Source organism: Triticum dicoccoides, chromosome 3A, assembly GCF_002162155.2.
Source record: "Triticum dicoccoides isolate Atlit2015 ecotype Zavitan chromosome 3A, WEW_v2.0, whole genome shotgun sequence".
NCBI lineage: Eukaryota > Viridiplantae > Streptophyta > Magnoliopsida > Poales > Poaceae > Triticum > Triticum dicoccoides.
Genome location: NC_041384.1, coordinates 623567829 through 623578497, shown reverse-complemented (window position 1 = coordinate 623578497; position 10669 = coordinate 623567829). Strand labels below are relative to the sequence as shown.

At 43.1% G+C, this 10669-nt stretch overlaps 1 pseudogene; it reads left to right on the top strand.

Annotated features, from left to right (window-relative positions):
• The first annotated feature begins 2136 nt into the window (after positions 1–2136).
• Positions 2137–9893, top strand: LOC119272683 (annotated as a pseudogene).
• Positions 9894–10669: the final 776 nt, after the last annotated feature.

Genomic DNA, 10669 nt, shown 5'->3' with positions numbered 1-10669 from the left:
ACCAATCATACATAAAATAATTTAGAGGAGAATCAAATATTGTTCATAGATAATCTGGATCGTAAACCCACAATTCATCGGATCTCGACAAACACACCGCAAAAGAAGATTACATCGAATAGATCTCCAAGAAAATCGAGGAGAACTTTGTATTGAGATCCAAAGAGAGAGAAGAAGCCATGTAGCTAATAACTATGGACCCGTAGGTCTGAAGTAAACTACTCACACATCACCGGAGAGGCCATGGAGTTGATGTAGAGGCCCTCCGTGATCAATGCCCCCTCCGGTGGAGCTCCGGAAAAGGCCCTGAGATGGGATCTCTCGAGTACAGAAGGTTGCGGCGGTGGAATTAGGTTTTCGTGGTGCTCCTGGATGTTTGGGGTTATGTGGATATATATAGGAGGAAGAAGTACGTCGGTGGAGCAACGGAGGGCCCACGAGGGTGGAGGGCGCGCCCAGGGGGGTAGGCGCGTCCCCTGCCTCGGGCCTTCCTCCCTTGTTTCTTGACGGTCACTCCAAGTCTCCTGGATCACGTTTGTTGAGAAAATCACGTCCCCAAAAGTTTCATTCCGTTTGGACTCCGTTTGATATTCCTTTTCTTCAAAAGCCTAAAATAAGCAAAAAAAACAACAATTTGGGTCGGGCCTCCGGTTAGTAGGTTAGTCCCAAAAATGATATAAAAGTGAAAAATAAAGCCCATTAACATTCAAAATAGATAATATAATAGCATAGAGCAATCAAAAATTATAGATACGTTGGAGACGTATCAAGGTTCATCGCATTGGAGGAAACTCGGCGGAGCTGTGGTCGATCCGATCCGCATAGCCTCCCCCAACCTCCTGATGATGCTCCTCCAGGGCACCTCCTTCTTAGTAGTGTTCTGGGCCTATACCTGCTAAGCGACCCCTCCATCGGATATGGAACGCTGATGTTGTATCCCCATTCCCCACTAGCTTACGTCACCGATCTCGATGTCATGACCCCCACGCTCATCACGATGTTAAGGAGAAGAAGGGGAAGATGTCAGGGGTAGGAGTAGAAGGTTGCGTGTGGGAGGAGAGGAAGAGGAAACAAGAGGGAGGCATCGTAATCAGTGGGCTTTGATGGCTTCATGGCAGACAACTTCCAGGAACCTTCCTTTTCCCTCTCATCCAACGTATGGCAAATGGTCCAATCAAAATGACCAAGACGAGAGGAAGGAACGAGTAGAACTGTGCATGTTTTTACCCTTTATCGCTAAATTGTTGATGATGACGTGGCATAGCCCTAGGGCGCTCAAGAAGTCGCAGTTAATGGGTTTAATGCGGTGCTTTGGTGGGCCCTTCTAGGTGGTGCGATTTTGTGATATCTATTAATCAACCTAGCGAACCCACACATATGTGGGAAATTTTCTTGCGCTGGTGACCCATGTACTAATATTGGTGAGGTTGCACAGAGCTGATGTGTTTTTGTAGGCCGGTTGTTGTTGATTTTGATTTGATGATTTGACAAGTCATTAATCTAGACCAAATCTAAATCAAACACCTTGACCGATTGGGAGAGCTCTAAAGTTAGAGAGTATGATGAATTTTAAAAAAATAGTGACAACAGACTTACATGCATCGCAGTGTTGGGCATGTGCTTACGGAAGTCAGAGATAGTACTCTTTAGTGAGAAGAGCAAACATTTCCCAAGGATTGATCATGCCGATTACACCCTTCGATTCCTCACCAACTCGGTGAAAGTCAAATGCGCGATTGGAAAAGAAACAATCCCGCCGTTGGCAAATCAGACGTTTGCAATGGTCTTCACACTTCACACGCAAAAGAAAAAAAAATGTTCTTCACACTTAAATTTCACCAAACTGGCAGGCAAGACGAACCGTGTGAAACGAAGCGGGTTTGCGCGGAGGAAACACCCCGTCAACCGTCGAACGCCGCCCCGCCAACTGAAACCTGGGGCGAACCTCCCGTCCCCACTGGTCAGCGTGAGGGGTGCGCCCGGCCGGGATGCGAAGCGGGCGAGGGCTCCCCCAATCAACGGGCAGTGTGCCCACTCGTCAGTTAGCCTTCCGTTGGGCGCTGGCTATATAGAAGGCGCCTCCCCCTCCTCCCGCCCGCCCTAAAACCCACGCCGCGAGCCGCCGAGACGCCCGACATGTTCGGCGGCGGCGGGCCTCGCGGCAACGGCGGCAGCGGCAGCGGCAACGGCAACCCTGGAATGGCTGCTCGCGGAAGAGGTGAGGTGTTTACCCGTACGCGTCGTCCTTGCTGTTACCTTTTTCTCAGTTGTCCGTTCGTCTCCTCCGCAAAAGATGTTGCGGCCGGGTTCGTGTTCCCCTGTTCCTCGTCTCCCGGGGATCGCCGGATGTGGGTCGATTTGGCTGGTGGGGCGGGCGGATTGTTCCGATAGGGGTCTAGGTTTCGCTCGATCGCGGTGAGCACTGAGGAGGAGGGGAGGGGCTCGGTAATGCTGATTCGTGTAGGTGCGGAATTGTTGGATGTTTCGTTTGGGCGTTTGGTTCATCTGGCTGGGAGTTTTATGCAGATTAACCGGTTTCTCTCTGCTTGCCGATTAGGGGGTTTTCAGCGATGATATCTAGCCAGTTATTGCCATTGCTGGTATGCAATTCAACGCCGCCAGTCTGTGCCTCCTCCGTCGTCTACTCCGGTGACTAGGGGGGGTGGGTGGGTTTGGCTCCCGCTGTAGATAGGGTAGGCTTTGTGTGTAGGGCGGCGCTGCTTCTGACGGTGACGGCAGCGATGCATCCAAGAATGATGCCTGACTCAAGTCTTGTCTTGCCGGCGTTGATGAGCCGTGGGCTCAGTCTCCATCAACTCTTCGGGCCTGAGGGTTTAGGTCTTCGGCCGGTGGCTGTTGTCGCTGACATTGTTACCGGTGAGCAACCGTGGATAACAGTTTTAGATCTGGGCTTGAGGCTTGATGGCGGCAGATCTGGGGCTTGAGGATTGATGGTGGCGGATCTGGCGCTTGAGGATTGATGGCGGCAGATCTGGCGAGGATTGATGGCGGCAGATCTGGCGCTTGAGGATTGATGGCGGCGGATCTGGCGATTGACCATGATGATGTTGATGGCTGACAGCGGCCATGAGACTCATGGAGGGTGGGGATGATCCCCGGTCGACACACCACATCGACAAAGCCCTTGCCGAAGGCTGGCTTCGTCATCCAGTCACAACGATCTTCTGGGCTATTGCTTTCCTACGAGTCCGGCGCCGGTTAGCGGCAGCAATGGCAGTTTCAGGATTACCTAGGACTCCTTTGTACTTCTTTTTTTCCTCGGGAGGTTTTTCTGAAAAGTTTGGTGGACACGTGTTGTCTCTTGAACCTTCTAGTCGGTTCAGCATGCGTGTTGCGGTTACACTAAAAAAGGTAAGTGTAAATAACGGTTTCCTACGAGTGCGGCGACGGTTAGCAGCTGCAATGACAGTTGCAAGATTACCTAAGGAATATTTTTTACCTTCCTTTTCTTGGAGAGGTTTTTCTGCAAAGTTATATGGGCATGTTGTCTCTTAAGCCTTCTGGTCGGTTCTGAGTTCGTGTTGCGGTTACCCCCCAAAAAGATTATGTGTAAATAATCACCTGATCCTGGTACAGTGGTACTGCCTTGTTTTGGACTTTGATTCTGTTTTTGCCTCATGTCGGGCAAAAACCTGCCCTGTCTTTTCTTTCGCCCCTCAATTGATTTGGAAATCTTAAAATATTTGATGCATTTACTGGTAAAATCATTGAATATTAATAGACAATCTGTGAAGCCCCTCTAGAGAAGAGCCACCACATGCAATTTGTGTTGTACTGGTTATCAGGTCTCAAACAAAAAGGAGTGCCGCATGATCTTCTCTTTTTCTGTAAATTAAGCTATGCATATTAATTTGGTTTCTTGAAAATTAACGACGTAGGCCTTCTCTTTCTAAGTTTAGTGTGTGAGCAAAGTTTTATTTTCTTGAAAAGTTTGACCAAGACCAGTTAGAGTCTTTTTCCGGCGTAGACCTATCAATATTGGGGTTAGTATAAGGGTGATAGTTGACTCTCTTCGTTACCACAAGAAATCATCTTTTAGTTAAGAAATTACATCGATAGCACCACTGTATGTGCCATATATGGTACACTATTACATTGGCTTTGCTCAGCTCAACTCAAAGAAAAGATTCTTCGCATACCACATCATTAATTTATCAAGTATACAATATTTATATTTGTTGCGATTAATATACCTGTTGGCATTTGTACCTTATTTGGCATTTTTACTTTATATGCTACTGAGCGAAAACAAAAACTGTGTTATTGACACATCTGGAAGCTAAATGGAAACCGGAAGGTATTTATTAGCAATGAGATTGGGTGATACAATTATATATTTTCTTATAAAATTATTAATTAAAATAAGTATGTTTTTGCAGCAAACTAGGCAAAATACAGATAAGAGTCTGTTGTCTTAAATTTCGCAAAAACCATGGTGTCAGTGCTTGTTTTAGTAGTCATGGTCTCAGTTGATATTTAGCTTTGTTTTGGCACGCGTCAATATAAAATTAATCCACAAATGAGCACAAGAATATGGTTGTTGTTCAGTTACCACTCCATCGAATGTTTACAGCATTTTCTACATGCAAGTCCAGAGATCAATTCCTGTACCAGGATCCTATAGTAAAACTTTGATTACACTTATGTTTTCCACACTTTTTGAATTGTTGTTCGGAAAAATATGTATAGATTGTTCTGTCTAATAATGCTTGCATAATCATGTCCTGCATCCAGGGGAGATTTGGAAGAAATCAGGCCAAGCAGCTGGGAGGGGACAATGGCCACCATCAGGCTCCTCCTCAAATGCTTCACATACTGCAGCATGGCAAGCTTGCAATGGCAGTGGAGGATCTTCACTTCCTTTGAGGAACTATGGAACGCAACCTTCTGATCGTAGGCCTGCTGCCGTAGACAATCGCGGGCCATCATCACAAACATATCCGAGAGAAAATCCAGTTGTGTGGCCAGCTCTGGCAAATGGTTCGCAGTTGTCATCCAGGTCTCATCCATATGGCCCTGAAAGCAATAAGGACAATGTTCCTTCATCTAGTTTTGACCCCGAGGACAGCTCTGAAGTTGAGGATTTGTCAGATGATGACATTGATGATGATATGAGCGAGGAGGATGATTCTGATGAAAGTGAAAAAAGTTTTGAGACTCAAAAAAAGAATAAATGGTTCAAGAAATTCTTTGAAGTCATCGATACTTTAAATGAGGAGCAAATACATGATCAGACTAGGCCATGGCATTGTCCGGCATGCCAAAATGGACCTGGGGCAATTGACTGGTTCAATGGGCTACAATCTTTAGTGAGACATGCTAGAACGAAGGGCTCTAGAAGAGTTAAGCTCCACAGAGAATTTGCCACATTGCTAGAACATGAGTTAGGAACTACACTGCTACCACCTGGTGAGCAATTTGGGAAATGGGAAGGATTACGAGGAAGCACTGATCGCGAGATTGTATGGCCACCAATGGTTATTGTCATGAACACTTTACTGGAACAAGATAATGATGACAAGGTGATGTATTTTCTTCCTTCTGGTCATGAACCTCTTCCACATCAAATACAAATATGTGTTTCTACTGTGTTGATATGGTAAGAGTTGGTGAATCCGTTGCACTTTCATGTATGTGCCTTATGGTACACTATTACATTGGCTTTGCTAAGCTCGACTCGTAGAAAAGATTCTTTGCATACCACATCATTAATTTATCAAGTATACAAATTTACATATTCATTTATTTATATTTGTTGCGATTAATGTACTTGTTGGCATTTGTACCATATTTGGCATTTTCACTTTATATGCCACTGAGCAAAAACAGAAACTGTGTTATTGACACATCCAGAAGCTAAATGGAAACTGGAAGGTACTTATTAGCCTCATATGTGCTATCCTAATTTAGCAATGAGATTGGGTGATACAATTATATATTTTCTTATAAAATTATAAAATTAAAATAAGTATGTTTCTGCACTAAAATAGGCAAAATACAGATATGGGTCTATCGTCTTAAATTTTGCAAAAACCATGGTGTCAATGCTTTGTTTTAGTAGTCATGGTCTCAGTTTGCATTTAGCTTTTTTTTGGCACACGTCGATATAAAATTAATCCACAAATGAGCACAAGAATATGGTTGTTGTTCAATTAGCACTCCATCGAATATTTACATCATTTTCTACATGCAAGTCCAGAGACCAATTCCTGTACCAGGTTCCTATAGTAAAACTTTGATTACAATTATGTTTTCCACACTTTTTTAATTGTTGTCCCAAAAAATATGTTGGTTGCACTTTAATAGAACATCTCTTTAATAATCTTTCAATGATCAGCGATGATGATTATTGTATTCTGACATTGCTGTACTTTGATGCTCTCTAGTGGTTAGGCATGGGCAATGAAGAGCTTCTCGATTATTTCCATGAATATGATGCAATCAAAGCACGACATGCCTACGGTCCAGGTGGGCACCGTGGCATGAGTGTGTTAATATTTGAAAGCTCTGCCGTGGGTTATATGGATGCTGAACGTCTGCATAAGCACTTGTCGGTGAAAGAACAGACAGGGAAGCATGGCAAGCTCCGTCTAAGCGTCGGTTCTTACCTGGTGGGAAAAGACTGTTATATGGTTTCTTAGCCAACAAAGAGGATATGGAGATTTTCAATAAGCACCACCCGGGTATACTGTTTAACTTATTTTCATGCATTTAATGCTTTTGCTTCCATATGATTGCTCAGTTATATGGTAAATACCTGTTTGATGCTGAAATTTTGTAGCCTTAAATTCTCTGCCACCAATGATAATTGCTGCAGATGCAACATGATACACCTGTCAAGCTGCATATTTCTCTGTTCTTTCCTGCATTGACATCTTAACTTTTTTAAGGAACTTGACATTGATATTTATGTTTCGCAATTGACAATACCTGGACCTCATTCGAACTTCAGAACGTGTATTTGAAGCAGAATACACCCGATCTGTTAAGTTTTCCGATGTATTTGATTACTAACTTTTGGGGCTTGGTAGCATTTGCATTATGATCATGTGATTGTTCAGATGGCATGTTTTCTTCATTATATTAGTAGTAGAAGCCAATATGCAATGGGTAGCTTGGGATAATTCGGAGAAGATGAGGGATAGAGATCCCTGCCCCTCTTTGTTCACCTATGTATTTGCAGTTTTTTCTCTGATCATGCCATCCTTTGTTGTTTGTTCATATAATATGCATAGATTCTGCATCCATGTGGCAATTCATAGTTCATCTGTATCATTTTTGTGTGTATACTATATATGGATACCTGCTCTGATGGCCAGGACTTGGTTCACATTATATTAGTAAAAGCTATTACTCCTAGTAACAAGAAGCCAATTACATCCGTAAGAAGAAACAAAGGCAGCTTTATTCGGTTTGCTATGAAGACGTTGCCTGCAAGTTCAATACACACTGAAGCACTGTAAAAAAATGTATCATCCACACAATCTGTTACGCATCTACTGAATATGACCTGCAAGTTCTGTTTATTATGAAGACGTGGCCTACAAGTTCAATACACACTGAAGCACTGTAAAAAAATGCATCACCCACACAATCTACTATGCGTCTACTGAACATGACCTGCAAGTTCTGTTTATTATGAAGACGCGGCCTGCAAGTTCAATACACACTGAAGCACTGTAAAAAAATGTATCACCCACACAATCTGTTATGCATCTACTGAATATGACCTTCAATACTATATGATGCTCTTAGCAGATACTCCCTCTGTAAACTAATATAAGAGCATTTAGATCACTACTTTAGTGATCTATAAATGCTCTTATGTTTCTTCACGGAGGGAGTACATTGCCTATTGTACTATACTTTTAACATAAGTGCTTTATTATGTTTTCAGGAAAAAGTTGCCTGAAATACGATATGAGATCTTATAATGAAATGGTAGTGGTAGGTATGAAACAAATGAGTCTAGACAATCAGCGACTGAATCATATGAAGAACAGGGTGGTGAAGACAGAGAAACACTCTAAAGTTGTAGAAGAATCGCTTGGTGTCATCACTCAGAAATGTCGGGAGACTAGTGAAGAGAATAAGGTGCTCATGCGTCGGATTAAAGAGAAGCACTTGGAGCATGAGGAAGAGGTAATGGTTTCTCAACAGTTACACCAGTATATATGACTGAGTGCAGATTTTCTTATCTCTACTGGGGTATACAACAGTATTAATTAATTTAAAGTTTGCATTATTTATGTCTCGGCACTATGCAGCATTATACTGTTCGTGTTAAAGCAATCCATATTTAGGTAGAACTAATACATGTGTATGCATGTCAGCCATTGAGAATGTATTAGTGGTTGAGTGATAGTCACATCTAAGCAATATTGACCTTGTTCTGAATTTGACTTTATTAAGGTGTCAAATGTGGATGCGCCGCAATGAAGGTGATGAAAACATGCAAATCTCAAAACACGAAATTATGGATATAGCTAACATGTTTCTCATATATATAATTTTGTGAACCTGCATATGAACATTAAGCATACATTTATTTCCAAACTCTATGCATGCCAATGACTTAAAATAAGATGGGCATGCCCAACATTAGACTGAAACTTCCTGGTGGTTCCTATTTTTTTTCTGTGCAATACATATTTTTTTTCCAATTTGTCTTCCTGATGGTTCCTATTTTTCTTTTCCTTGTTATGATTTCATTGCCTTGTTCACCTTGTTTCCTACACTTTGTAGATGTCTTCCCAGGAGAAATTTTTCGATGACCAGATAGAAAACCTTTACAAGGCCATGGAGGAGAAAGAAAGTGAATATGAGAAGGGACTGCAGGAGGAGCGTGCAAAGGCTAGACAGTATGATGTGGATTCTGGGACTACTGAAAATCGCAGGCTAAGGTGCGTAACTGGTACTTGACTGGATGATTCTATTTTGTCGGTCCGCGTCACAAAATATGAGTCCGTGCTCTTAGGGCATCTACAATGGAGGCGCTTAGAGCAGGCGCTAAGAAATAAAATCCTAGCCAATCTGGCAACCACCTGTTTCAATCCCAGCATCGGTCGGCATCAGGCTGGCATCGCTGCCATAAGAGGAGTCGGGCGCCTAGGCCAATTTGTTGTGCACTGTTGATTTTTTTTAATAATCCAAGCGTCTATTTAAGCGGCTGCGCGTTGGAAGCTCAAGCTTTTGCGATAGGTGCTTAATGAGATCCCACTCTTTTCCCTCTTTAAGCGCCTGGTTAAGAGGCTGTGCATTGTAGATGCCCTTAGGATGTTATAATATTTTTTATGGAACACTCATATTCCATCTTTGACACGGCGAGATGGATCAATCTTTTTTCTAGGATGTAATCTTCAAATGTGTGTTTGGGGACAGAATTCTCCTGATCAGCATGCCATGTATTCTTGGCTTCTCGTACCCATCTCAAAATAGCGAAACGCTATCTTTTTTAATCCATCTCACCCTCTGCAGGAAGGAGGAAGTGCAGCATTTCATAGATTGCCAGGCTAAGGGCGTGGAGGAGTTTATGTCTAAAAGGGACGAACTGATAAAGGCACACGAGAAGAAGAAGGTGCAGCTCAAGAGAGAGTATATGGAGAAGGAGGTGGAGCTCGAGAAGGAGCTCGATGCCGCTCTCACGTTTCTGATGGAGAAGCACGAGCCAGACACCTTCAAGGCTTCTAGCTCCAGCTCGTGAAGATCGCCATACAATTTACGCTCAGAGCAATTTAAGCCCGACTAGGAGACCTGGACCTATGTGGGTGTCTTATGGCCAATATCATGAAACTTAAACATGCTGGAATGTCAAGGTCTGTAGCATGTGCTACCAACATGTAATGACTGCGTCGAAACCTTAAATGTGTATGGATTATGTTGTCACCTTGCTCTGCTTCCACCCTCTGCTTCAAAATCAAAGCCTCCCTCATTTTCTAACGAACCCTAGCCAAGAGTTTCTTGCAATTCTATTAGAAAATAAAATAAAGTCTGGCACCAGACTGAAAACCATACATACGTTCAGCTGTGCCCAGTCCATGAACGTTCAATGGCTGCCGCCCCAAAAGCCGCCTCCCACACCGGCAAAACGACAATGCATGATATGCAATCCACCATCACCTACCTGGCCTCCGAGGCTGCTCGACTCATTTTCCCAAGGCCAAACCTTGAGTTTTCATCTGAAAGAACACAAGGCCATGATGGTGGGTGGTTGGAGCTTCACAACAATGCCTGCAAGAGGGAACGACGTCAAAAAACATCATCGTCGCCGACAATCATCAAAGTCAGGCCTCTTTTGGTTCATAGGATAGGATTATCGTAGGAATAGGAATTTTGTAGGAAATGATATGACATGTATCTCAAATCCTATGAGTAGGAATAGAAAACGAGATGTCATTTGGTTAACAACAAAGGAATTTTTTCATTGAGTTTAGGCTCATTTTTATTTTCCTATGAAATATGAAGAATAGGAATCAATCCTATGTAGAAATAGGAATCTATTCCTATGAACCAAAGGGCTCTAAAGGAAAAAATCCTATAAGAATCTTATCCTCTAAAATTCCTACGAAATTCCTCCAAACCAAAGAAGGCCTCAAAGTTGGGGTTTCACCTGGAACTTATCCGACAGTGCAGCCGGCCAAGCCGGCCA